We start from the raw sequence: 11,099 nt of genomic DNA on the forward strand, positions 1-11,099 counted from the left end.
CGCGTTCTAAAGGCAAGACATCACTCTTACGATATCTTCCGATATGTACCATTCAATATCGTAAGCCTTCTCATTTCCTCCATTTACTCAATTCACTACGAGTCTTCACCATGATGTTCTACACACCAAAGCAGTTGTTTGGTGTATCGAGACGAGAATATAGATAGAGGAAGGTTTAGACGCGTATTCCTCCTTATTACTTCGAAAAATTAAATGTCAGGTCTAATATCGTAATTAAACGTTTAGAAATCTGAACACATAAAGTTTCCAGATCCGGTCGGCAACAGACCATAGATCCGATCAAACGATAGCATAATAAAGCATCACAAATCATTTAGCACATAAAAGCAATTTAGACATCTTCCCTAAATGAGCTAGTGCCCGTGTCTATTCAGGTGCACTTCCTAAAATATATTAGACACACTCCTCACGATCATCGCTTAGCATTCTAAGTTTAAGTCTAGAAATAAATCCTTATTCCTAGTTCGCTTAAACTAATGCTCTGATACCAACTGTGACATCCCCATTTTCACGGCCAGAAAAGACCGATTTTGTTTATGCTTTATAAAAATCAGAGTACCTCTTTTAATAAAAATGTTGCGGAATTTGTTCCTAGAAAAACATGATAAATACATTATCAAAGCATTTCCGAAGAAATGTATTTTTATTCATTTTCAAAACCTTGGGATGTCATCGTCAATACAGAAACATAAGCATAAACAAAACTTGCATTCATTTACACTAGTGATCTACATCTCTTTTAAATCTCCCAGTGTAAGGTAGCTTCATATCGACACCTGTGATACAAATAAGCTTGAGTGGGTCAGGTTGGGAAACCTGGTGAGTACATAGGGTTTTCAACCCACAATAATATAATCATTATGTTTAATCATCAAACAATCAATCAACCCAATTACCCATCCCCATTATCTTATTTACTCTTAAGGATCTACCCTAAGAATCAGCTATTCATCGTTCATTCATTCCTAAGGATTATCCTAAGGAATCGGCACGAAGTCCATCGATGCCATGGTTTACTCAATAGGCACTAAGTCTCATAGTCGCCAGGGTTATTCTCTTTTATCGACAATATCGATTCCGAGACTCCTCTCACAACACATGTCAAGGGGTTTTTAGAGTACAGCTGGTGAGCACACAGTTCAAAACACCTACAGGTTGCGAGCCTACTAGTGTCCACTGGACTGTCTAGAATAGTCTGTGGTTGTCATCCATACTCTGCTGAATGACGGGGCCAACACATGGGTAAAAGTCTTCTCTCATAGTTTACCTCTCACCCTTATCTCATGGTCTATATCACCTCTCATCATTTTGTTTTTGTCACACAACAACTATTTCATCTACCCATGTTTTACCCAACACATTTTGTAGATATAAAATACATATACAGTTTAAATCATTTAAAACATGTATAAAAATCTTTCACCCAACACAGACGGCAAGTATACAGACAATATGCACACATAACATGTAATTTATATTAAATACTTCATATCTATGTGTAAGATGAAAGGGACTATGCACTCACTTGATAAGGTGGTGACTCGGTACTCGGGCAACGCTTCGTTTACTTTAAAATAATTTCCTTCGACGAAACCTAGTATTATTACCAGTAGATTTTAGTCTAATATTTACTGTGACTAATTATTAGTCTTATTATTATTATTATTATTATTATTATTATTATTATTATTATTATTATTATTATTATTATTATATAAGCTTTTAAACAATATTTCCCAACCACTATGTTCAGACAGGGCCAGACATAAAACACCGGAGGGCAGGACCATTTTAGCATATAGCACTTCTGAAATCCAACAACCCTATGCGGCCCTTCAAACCAGATTCCCCGTACCGCGAGTAGCTAAAAAGATATTATAACGACACTTATATAACCCATAATAATAGCTCAAATAATTATTATAAGGTCCTAATAACGTTACTATATTTAAATAAAAGCTATATTAAAAATTAGGTAGGCGTATCTTACCTACGAGGGGGTTTGGCTAGAAGCCGCGCTCTGCAGGGGCAGAACTTCCGAGCCGAAAGCTTTTCTTCTCGGAGCCGTCGAGCGCTCCGGGGCTTTCTTCTAGCGCTAGGGGGTTTTGGGAGGTTTAGAGAGAGAGTAGAGAGAGAAGTGTGGAGGTGTGAAGAAATGAGGGTAGAAGGGGTTGTATTTATAGGGTAAAATATGGCTAAAATTAGTGTCACATGTCACCATCTAGTGGCAAGCCTTGGGGAGAAAGCAATGCCCAAGATTGTGCCACGTCACCCCTTTTGCAGCAGCACCCTGCCGACTTCTAAACCCCGTAACTTTCGCATACGAGCTCCGTTTTCGACGTTCTTTATATTCACGCGTAGTTAAAAATAAGATCTACAACTTTCATTTTGACTCCGTCGGCTAATTCTCGACCGCGCTTAAATTTAACAGTACGAGGAGATTATATTGTTAAATGTCCGCGTAAAATTCATAACTTCTACATACGGACTCCGTTTTCGTCTGTATTTTTACCGTTGAGTTCCTATTAATGAGATATTCAACTCTCATTTAGTTCGCGTAGGCCAAAAACCGCTCGAACTAAAATTCGAGTTTCGGGCCGTGCACTGCTATGCTAAATCTTATAAAATTCATAACTTCCTCATACGCAGTCAGATTTGGACGTTCTTTTTTTGTATGTTCTCGGTTTAACGTATACTACTAATTTTGTTTAGATAACTAAGGATAAAAATTATTCTACCGTAAATTCACTATTTACGTCTCCCGGTGCCGTGCCGGTTTTGCTGTAAAACTTCGACGGGCCATAACTTCTTCGTTATAACTCGGATTTCGGCGTTCTTTATATGTACGGAACCCTTGTAACATATACTAAAACTTGGTTAAAATTAATCCTTCTAAATAACCTTGCATCAAAAACGCATTTTTGATGCTCATCGTCTCTAAATTGACTAGTCCGGATCTGCGGGCATTACAATTATCTCCCCCTTAGGATGATTACGTCCCGGAATCATCAACGAAACAGGGCTGTATAATGACTCCGTACGTTATCTCTTTATCCTAGGTAATAATTGTAACTTCTATGTTCCTTCGAATGAGTATCTAATTATTGGATTTCTCGACTGCAGGTGGTGCTCGATCTTGCACTTGCTCCCTATCTCACGTTAGACTCCAAATTATGACCTTCAAGTCACAATCTCGATCCTCACTGGATACAAACTTAAGATAAGTTTTTTTTATTACTACAATGGAACGATGTGTCATTTTCTAATGACCTATCATCGTATGTTGCAACGCTTAGACTCAGGTCTCTTAGAGTCAAATTCCATAATGGAATATACTTTCCTTCATGTTCTAATGTGATATAATAACATTTTAACATGTAGCATTTCTAGCTACTAGCTTCTTTAACAACGATCACGATACTTCTATTGATCGCTTTGATTATCTTTCACTTTAATCTTCTGGCTTAAGTCGGATGCTACATCAAACTTGGTTCTCTGAACCACGTAACAGACTCATCTTAGTCGGACTCGATATGATATGACCACTAGGGTCGGAATAACAACAATCTTCTTAGTCATTACCGAAACGATGGTAATGACATACATGAACAAAACGAAATCAATTACTAGCTCCTTGGTAACCTTGTGACTTTCCCTGATCCAAGCGTGAGTCTTGTGCTTCCGGTAGTATAGGCCTCTACTACCTTTCACACCTACTCATACTCGTCCCAAGTATTGTCTCGCAGTTCTCCAAGTCATTATCACAAAAACAATTTTAACACATACAAATGTGTCCAAACAACCATATAATTTTCCCTAGACTCTACTAGGACTTCTTCCATGCGCATCTTCAATCATCAACTCTGCTTCAACTCGGTTGGTGATGGAAATGTCAGACGATGGGATAACTTCATGGATTATACCAAAAATCTTTCTTTCTGCTAATCGAAAGTGTACTTCTCCCGTACTAGATATATTATTTCTTAGACGCGTTCTAAAGGCAAGACATCACTCTTACGATATCTTCCGATATGTACCATTCAATATCGTAAGCCTTCTCATTTCCTCCATTTACTCAATTCACTACGAGTCTTCACCATGATGTTCTACACACCAAAGCAGTTGTTTGGTGTATCGAGACGAGAATATAGATAGAGGAAGGTTTAGACGCGTATTCCTCCTTATTACTTCGAAAAATTAAATGTCAGGTCTAATATCGTAATTAAACGTTTAGAAATCTGAACACATAAAGTTTCCAGATCCGGTCGGCAACAGACCATAGATCCGATCAAACGATAGCATAATAAAGCATCACAAATCATTTAGCACATAAAAGCAATTTAGACATCTTCCCTAAATGAGCTAGTGCCCGTGTCTATTCAGGTGCACTTCCTAAAATATATTAGACACACTCCTCACGATCATCGCTTAGCATTCTAAGTTTAAGTCTAGAAATAAATCCTTATTCCTAGTTCGCTTAAACTAATGCTCTGATACCAACTGTGACATCCCCATTTTCACGGCCAGAAAAGACCGATTTTGTTTATGCTTTATAAAAATCAGAGTACCTCTTTTAATAAAAATGTTGCGGAATTTGTTCCTAGAAAAACATGATAAATACATTATCAAAGCATTTCCGAAGAAATGTATTTTTATTCATTTTCAAAACCTTGGGATGTCATCGTCAATACAGAAACATAAGCATAAACAAAACTTACATTCATTTACACTAGTGATCTACATCTCTTTTAAATCTCTCAGTGTAAGGTAGCTTCATATCGACACCTGTGATACAAATAAGCTTGAGTGGGTCAGGTTGGGAAACCTGGTGAGTACATAGGGTTTTCAACCCACAATAATATAATCATTATGTTTAATCATCAAACAATCAATCAACCCAATTACCCATCCCCATTATCTTATTTACTCTTAAGGATCTACCCTAAGAATCAGCTATTCATCGTTCATTCATTCCTAAGGATTATCCTAAGGAATCGGCACGAAGTCCATCGATGCCATGGTTTACTCAATAGGCACTAAGTCTCATAGTCGCCAGGGTTATTCTCTTTTATCGACAATATCGATTCCGAGACTCCTCTCACAACACATGTCAAGGGGTTTTTAGAGTACAGCTGGTGAGCACACAGTTCAAAACACCTACAGGTTGCGAGCCTACTAGTGTCCACTGGACTGTCTAGAATAGTCTGTGGTTGTCATCCATACTCTGCTGAATGACGGGGCCAACACATGGGTAAAAGTCTTCTCTCATGGTTTACCTCTCACCCTTATCTCATGGTCTATATCACCTCTCATCATTTTGTTTTTGTCACACAACAACTATTTCATCTACCCATGTTTTACCCAACACATTTTGTAGATATAAAATACATATACAGTTTAAATCATTTAAAACATGTATAAAAATCTTTCACCCAACACAGACGGCAAGTATACAGACAATATGCACACATAACATGTAATTTATATTAAATACTTCATATCTATGTGTAAGATGAAAGGGACTATGCACTCACTTGATAAGGTGGTGACTCGGTACTCGGGCAACGCTTCGTTTACTTTAAAATAATTTCCTTCGACGAAACCTAGTATTATTACCAGTAGATTTTAGTCTAATATTTACTGTGACTAATTATTAGTCTTATTATTATTATTATTATTATTATTATTATTATTATTATTATTATTATTATTATTATTATTATTATTATTATTATTATTATATAAGCTTTTAAACAATATTTCCCAACCACTATGTTCAGACAGGGCCAGACATAAAACACCGGAGGGCAGGACCATTTTGGCATATAGCACTTCTGAAATCCAACAACCCTATGCGGCCCTTCAAACCAGATTCCCCGTACCGCGAGTAGCTAAAAAGATATTATAACAACACTTATATAACCCATAATAATAGCTCAAATAATTATTATAAGGTCCTAATAACGTTACTATATTTAAATAAAAGCTATATTAAAAATTAGGTAGGCGTATCTTACCTACGAGGGGGTTTGGCTAGAAGCCGCGCTCTGCAGGGGCAGAACTTCCGAGCCGAAAGCTTTTCTTCTCGGAGCCGTCGAGCGCTCCGGGGCTTTCTTCTAGCGCTAGGGGGTTTTGGGAGGTTTAGAGAAAGAGTAAAGAGAGAAGTGTGGAGGTGTGAAGAAATGAGGGTAGAAGGGGTTGTATTTATAGGGTAAAATATGGCTAAAATTAGTGTCACATGTCACCATCTAGTGGCAAGCCTTGGGGAGAAAGCAATGCCCAAGATTGTGCCACGTCACCCCTTTTGCAGCAGCACCCTGCCGACTTCTAAACCCCGTAACTTTCGCATACGAGCTCCGTTTTCGACGTTCTTTATATTCACGCGTAGTTAAAAATAAGATCCACAACTTTCATTTTGACTCCGTCGGCTAATTCTCGACCGCGCTTAAATTTAACAGTACGAGGAGATTATACTGTTAAATGTCCGCGTAAAATTCATAACTTCTACATACGGACTCCGTTTTCGTCTGTATTTTTACCGTTGAGTTCCTATTAATGAGATATTCAACTCTCATTTAGTTCGCGTAGGCCAAAAACCGCTCGAACTAAAATTCGAGTTTCGGGCCGTGCACTGCTATGCTAAATCTTATAAAATTCATAACTTCCTCATACGCAGTCAGATTTGGACGTTCTTTTTTTGTATGTTCTCGGTTTAACGTATACTACTAATTTTGTTTAGATAACTAAGGATAAAAATTATTCTACCGTAAATTCACTATTTACGTCTCCCGGTGCCGTGCCGGTTTTGCTGTAAAACTTCGACGGGCCATAACTTCTTCGTTATAACTCGGATTTCGGCGTTCTTTATATGTACGGAACCCTTGTAACATATACTAAAACTTGGTTAAAATTAATCCTTCTAAATAACCTTGCATCAAAAACGCATTTTTGATGCTCATCGTCTCTAAATTGACTAGTCCGGATCTGCGGGCATTACAATTATCTCCCCCTTAGGATGATTACGTCCCGGAATCATCAACGAAACAGGGCTGTATAATGACTCCGTACGTTATCTCTTTATCCTAGGTAATAATTGTAACTTCTATGTTCCTTCGAATGAGTATCTAATTATTGGATTTCTCGACTGCAGGTGGTGCTCGATCTTGCACTTGCTCCCTATCTCACGTTAGACTCCAAATTATGACCTTCAAGTCACAATCTCGATCCTCACTGGATACAAACTTAAGATAAGTTTTTTTTATTACTACAATGGAACGATGTGTCATTTTCTAATGACCTATCATCGTATGTTGCAACGCTTAGACTCAGGTCTCTTAGAGTCAAATTCCATAATGGAATATACTTTCCTTCATGTTCTAATGTGATATAATAACATTTTAACATGTAGCATTTCTAGCTACTAGCTTCTTTAACAACGATCACGATACTTCTATTGATCGCTTTGATTATCTTTCACTTTAATCTTCTGGCTTAAGTCGGATGCTACATCAAACTTGGTTCTCTGAACCACGTAACAGACTCATCTTAGTCGGACTCGATATGATATGACCACTAGGGTCGGAATAACAACAATCTTCTTAGTCATTACCGAAACGATGGTAATGACATACATGAACAAAACGAAATCAATTACTAGCTCCTTGGTAACCTTGTGACTTTCCCTGATCCAAGCGTGAGTCTTGTGCTTCCGGTAGTATAGGCCTCTACTACCTTTCACACCTACTCATACTCGTCCCAAGTATTGTCTCGCAGTTCTCCAAGTCATTATCACAAAAACAATTTTAACACATACAAATGTGTCCAAACAACCATATAATTTTCCCTAGACTCTACTAGGACTTCTTCCATGCGCATCTTCAATCATCAACTCTGCTTCAACTCGGTTGGTGATGGAAATGTCAGACGATGGGATAACTTCATGGATTATACCAAAAATCTTTCTTTCTGCTAATCGAAAGTGTACTTCTCCCGTACTAGATATATTATTTCTTAGACGCGTTCTAAAGGCAAGACATCACTCTTACGATATCTTCCGATATGTACCATTCAATATCGTAAGCCTTCTCATTTCCTCCATTTACTCAATTCACTACGAGTCTTCACCATGATGTTCTACACACCAAAGCAGTTGTTTGGTGTATCGAGACGAGAATATAGATAGAGGAAGGTTTAGACGCGTATTCCTCCTTATTACTTCGAAAAATTAAATGTCAGGTCTAATATCGTAATTAAACGTTTAGAAATCTGAACACATAAAGTTTCCAGATCCGGTCGGCAACAGACCATAGATCCGATCAAACGATAGCATAATAAAGCATCACAAATCATTTAGCACATAAAAGCAATTTAGACATCTTCCCTAAATGAGCTAGTGCCCGTGTCTATTCAGGTGCACTTCCTAAAATATATTAGACACACTCCTCACGATCATCGCTTAGCATTCTAAGTTTAAGTCTAGAAATAAATCCTTATTCCTAGTTCGCTTAAACTAATGCTCTGATACCAACTGTGACATCCCCATTTTCACGGCCAGAAAAGACCGATTTTGTTTATGCTTTATAAAAATCAGAGTACCTCTTTTAATAAAAATGTTGCGGAATTTGTTCCTAGAAAAACATGATAAATACATTATCAAAGCATTTCCGAAGAAATGTATTTTTATTCATTTTCAAAACCTTGGGATGTCATCGTCAATACAGAAACATAAGCATAAACAAAACTTACATTCATTTACACTAGTGATCTACATCTCTTTTAAATCTCTCAGTGTAAGGTAGCTTCATATCGACACCTGTGATACAAATAAGCTTGAGTGGGTCAGGTTGGGAAACCTGGTGAGTACATAGGGTTTTCAACCCACAATAATATAATCATTATGTTTAATCATCAAACAATCAATCAACCCAATTACCCATCCCCATTATCTTATTTACTCTTAAGGATCTACCCTAAGAATCAGCTATTCATCGTTCATTCATTCCTAAGGATTATCCTAAGGAATCGGCACGAAGTCCATCGATGCCATGGTTTACTCAATAGGCACTAAGTCTCATAGTCGCCAGGGTTATTCTCTTTTATCGACAATATCGATTCCGAGACTCCTCTCACAACACATGTCAAGGGGTTTTTAGAGTACAGCTGGTGAGCACACAGTTCAAAACACCTACAGGTTGCGAGCCTACTAGTGTCCACTGGACTGTCTAGAATAGTCTGTGGTTGTCATCCATACTCTGCTGAATGACGGGGCCAACACATGGGTAAAAGTCTTCTCTCATGGTTTACCTCTCACCCTTATCTCATGGTCTATATCACCTCTCATCATTTTGTTTTTGTCACACAACAACTATTTCATCTACCCATGTTTTACCCAACACATTTTGTAGATATAAAATACATATACAGTTTAAATCATTTAAAACATGTATAAAAATCTTTCACCCAACACATACGGCAAGTATACAGACAATATGCACACATAACATGTAATTTATATTAAATACTTCATATCTATGTGTAAGATGAAAGGGACTATGCACTCACTTGATAAGGTGGTGACTCGGTACTCGGGCAGCGCTTCGTTTACTTTAAAATAATTTCCTTCGACGAAACCTAGTATTATTACCAGTAGATTTTAGTCTAATATTTACCGTGACTAATTATTAGTCTTATTATTATTATTATTATTATTATTATTATTATTATTATTATTATTATTATATAAGCGTTTAAACAATATTTTCCAACCACTATGTACAGACAGGGGCAGACATAAAACACCGGAGGGCAGGACCATTTTGGGATATAGCACTTCTGAAATCCAACAACCCTATGCGGCCCTTCAAACCAGATTCCCCGTACCACGAGTAGTTAAAAAGATATTATAACAACACTTATATAACCCATAATAATAGCTCAAATAATTATTATAAGGTCCTAATAACGTTACTATATTTAAATAAAAGCTATATTAAAAATTAGGTAGGCGTATCTTACCTACGAGGGGGTTTGGCTAGAAGCCGCGCTCTGCAGGGGCAGAACTTCCGAGCCGAAAGCTCTTCTTCTCGGAGCCGTCGAGCGCTCCGGGGCTTTCTTCTAGCGCTAGGGGAGTTTTGGGAGGCTTAGAGAGAGAGTAGAGAGAGAAGTGTGGAGGTGTGAAGAAATGAGGGTAGAAGGGGTTGTATTTATAGGGTAAAATATGGCTAAAATTAGTGCCACATGTCACCATCTAGTGGCAAGCCTTGGGGAGAAAGCAATGGCCAAGATTGTGCCACGTCACTCCTTTTGCAGCAGCACCCTGCCGACTTCTAAACCCCGTAACTTTCGCATACGAGCTCCGTTTTTGACGTTCTTTATATAAACGCGTAGTTAAAAATAAGATCTACAACTTTCATTTTGATTCCGTCGGCTAATTCTCGACCGATCTTAAATTTAACACTACGAGGAGATTATAGTGTTAAATGTCCGCGTAAAATTCATAACTTCTACATACGGACTCCGTTTTCGTCTGTCTTTTTACCGTTGAGTTCCTATTAATGAGATCTTCAACTCTCATTTAGGTCGCGTAGGCCAAAAACCGCTCGAACTAAAATTCGAGTTTCGGGTCGTGCACTGCTATGCTAAATCTTATAAAATTCATAACCTCCTCATACGAAGTCAGATTTGGGCGTTCTTTTTTTGTATGTTCTCGGTTTAACGTATACTACTAATTTTGTTTAGATCATTAAGGATAAAAATTATTCTACCGTAAATTCACTATTTACGTCTCCCGGTGCCGTGCCGGTTTTGCTGTAAAACTTCGACGGGCCATAACTTCTTCGTTATAACTCAGATTTTGGCGTTCTTTATATGTACGGAGCCCTTGTAACATATACTAAAACTTGGTTAAGATTAATCCTTCTAAATAACCTTGCATCAAAAACTCATTTTTAATGCTCATCGTCTCTAAATTGACTAGCCCGGATCTGCGGGCGTTACACTTGATGCCAAAAAATGGAGGGTAGTTTTTGGTGTTATAGACATAATTTCGGCTAGTGGAGGAGTCTAGCTAACTTAGTTGA

This window comes from Lactuca virosa, chromosome 4, assembly GCF_052849685.1.
Source record: "Lactuca virosa cultivar CGN04683 chromosome 4, Lactuca_virosa_CGN04683_v6, whole genome shotgun sequence".
Lineage (NCBI taxonomy): Eukaryota > Viridiplantae > Streptophyta > Magnoliopsida > Asterales > Asteraceae > Lactuca > Lactuca virosa.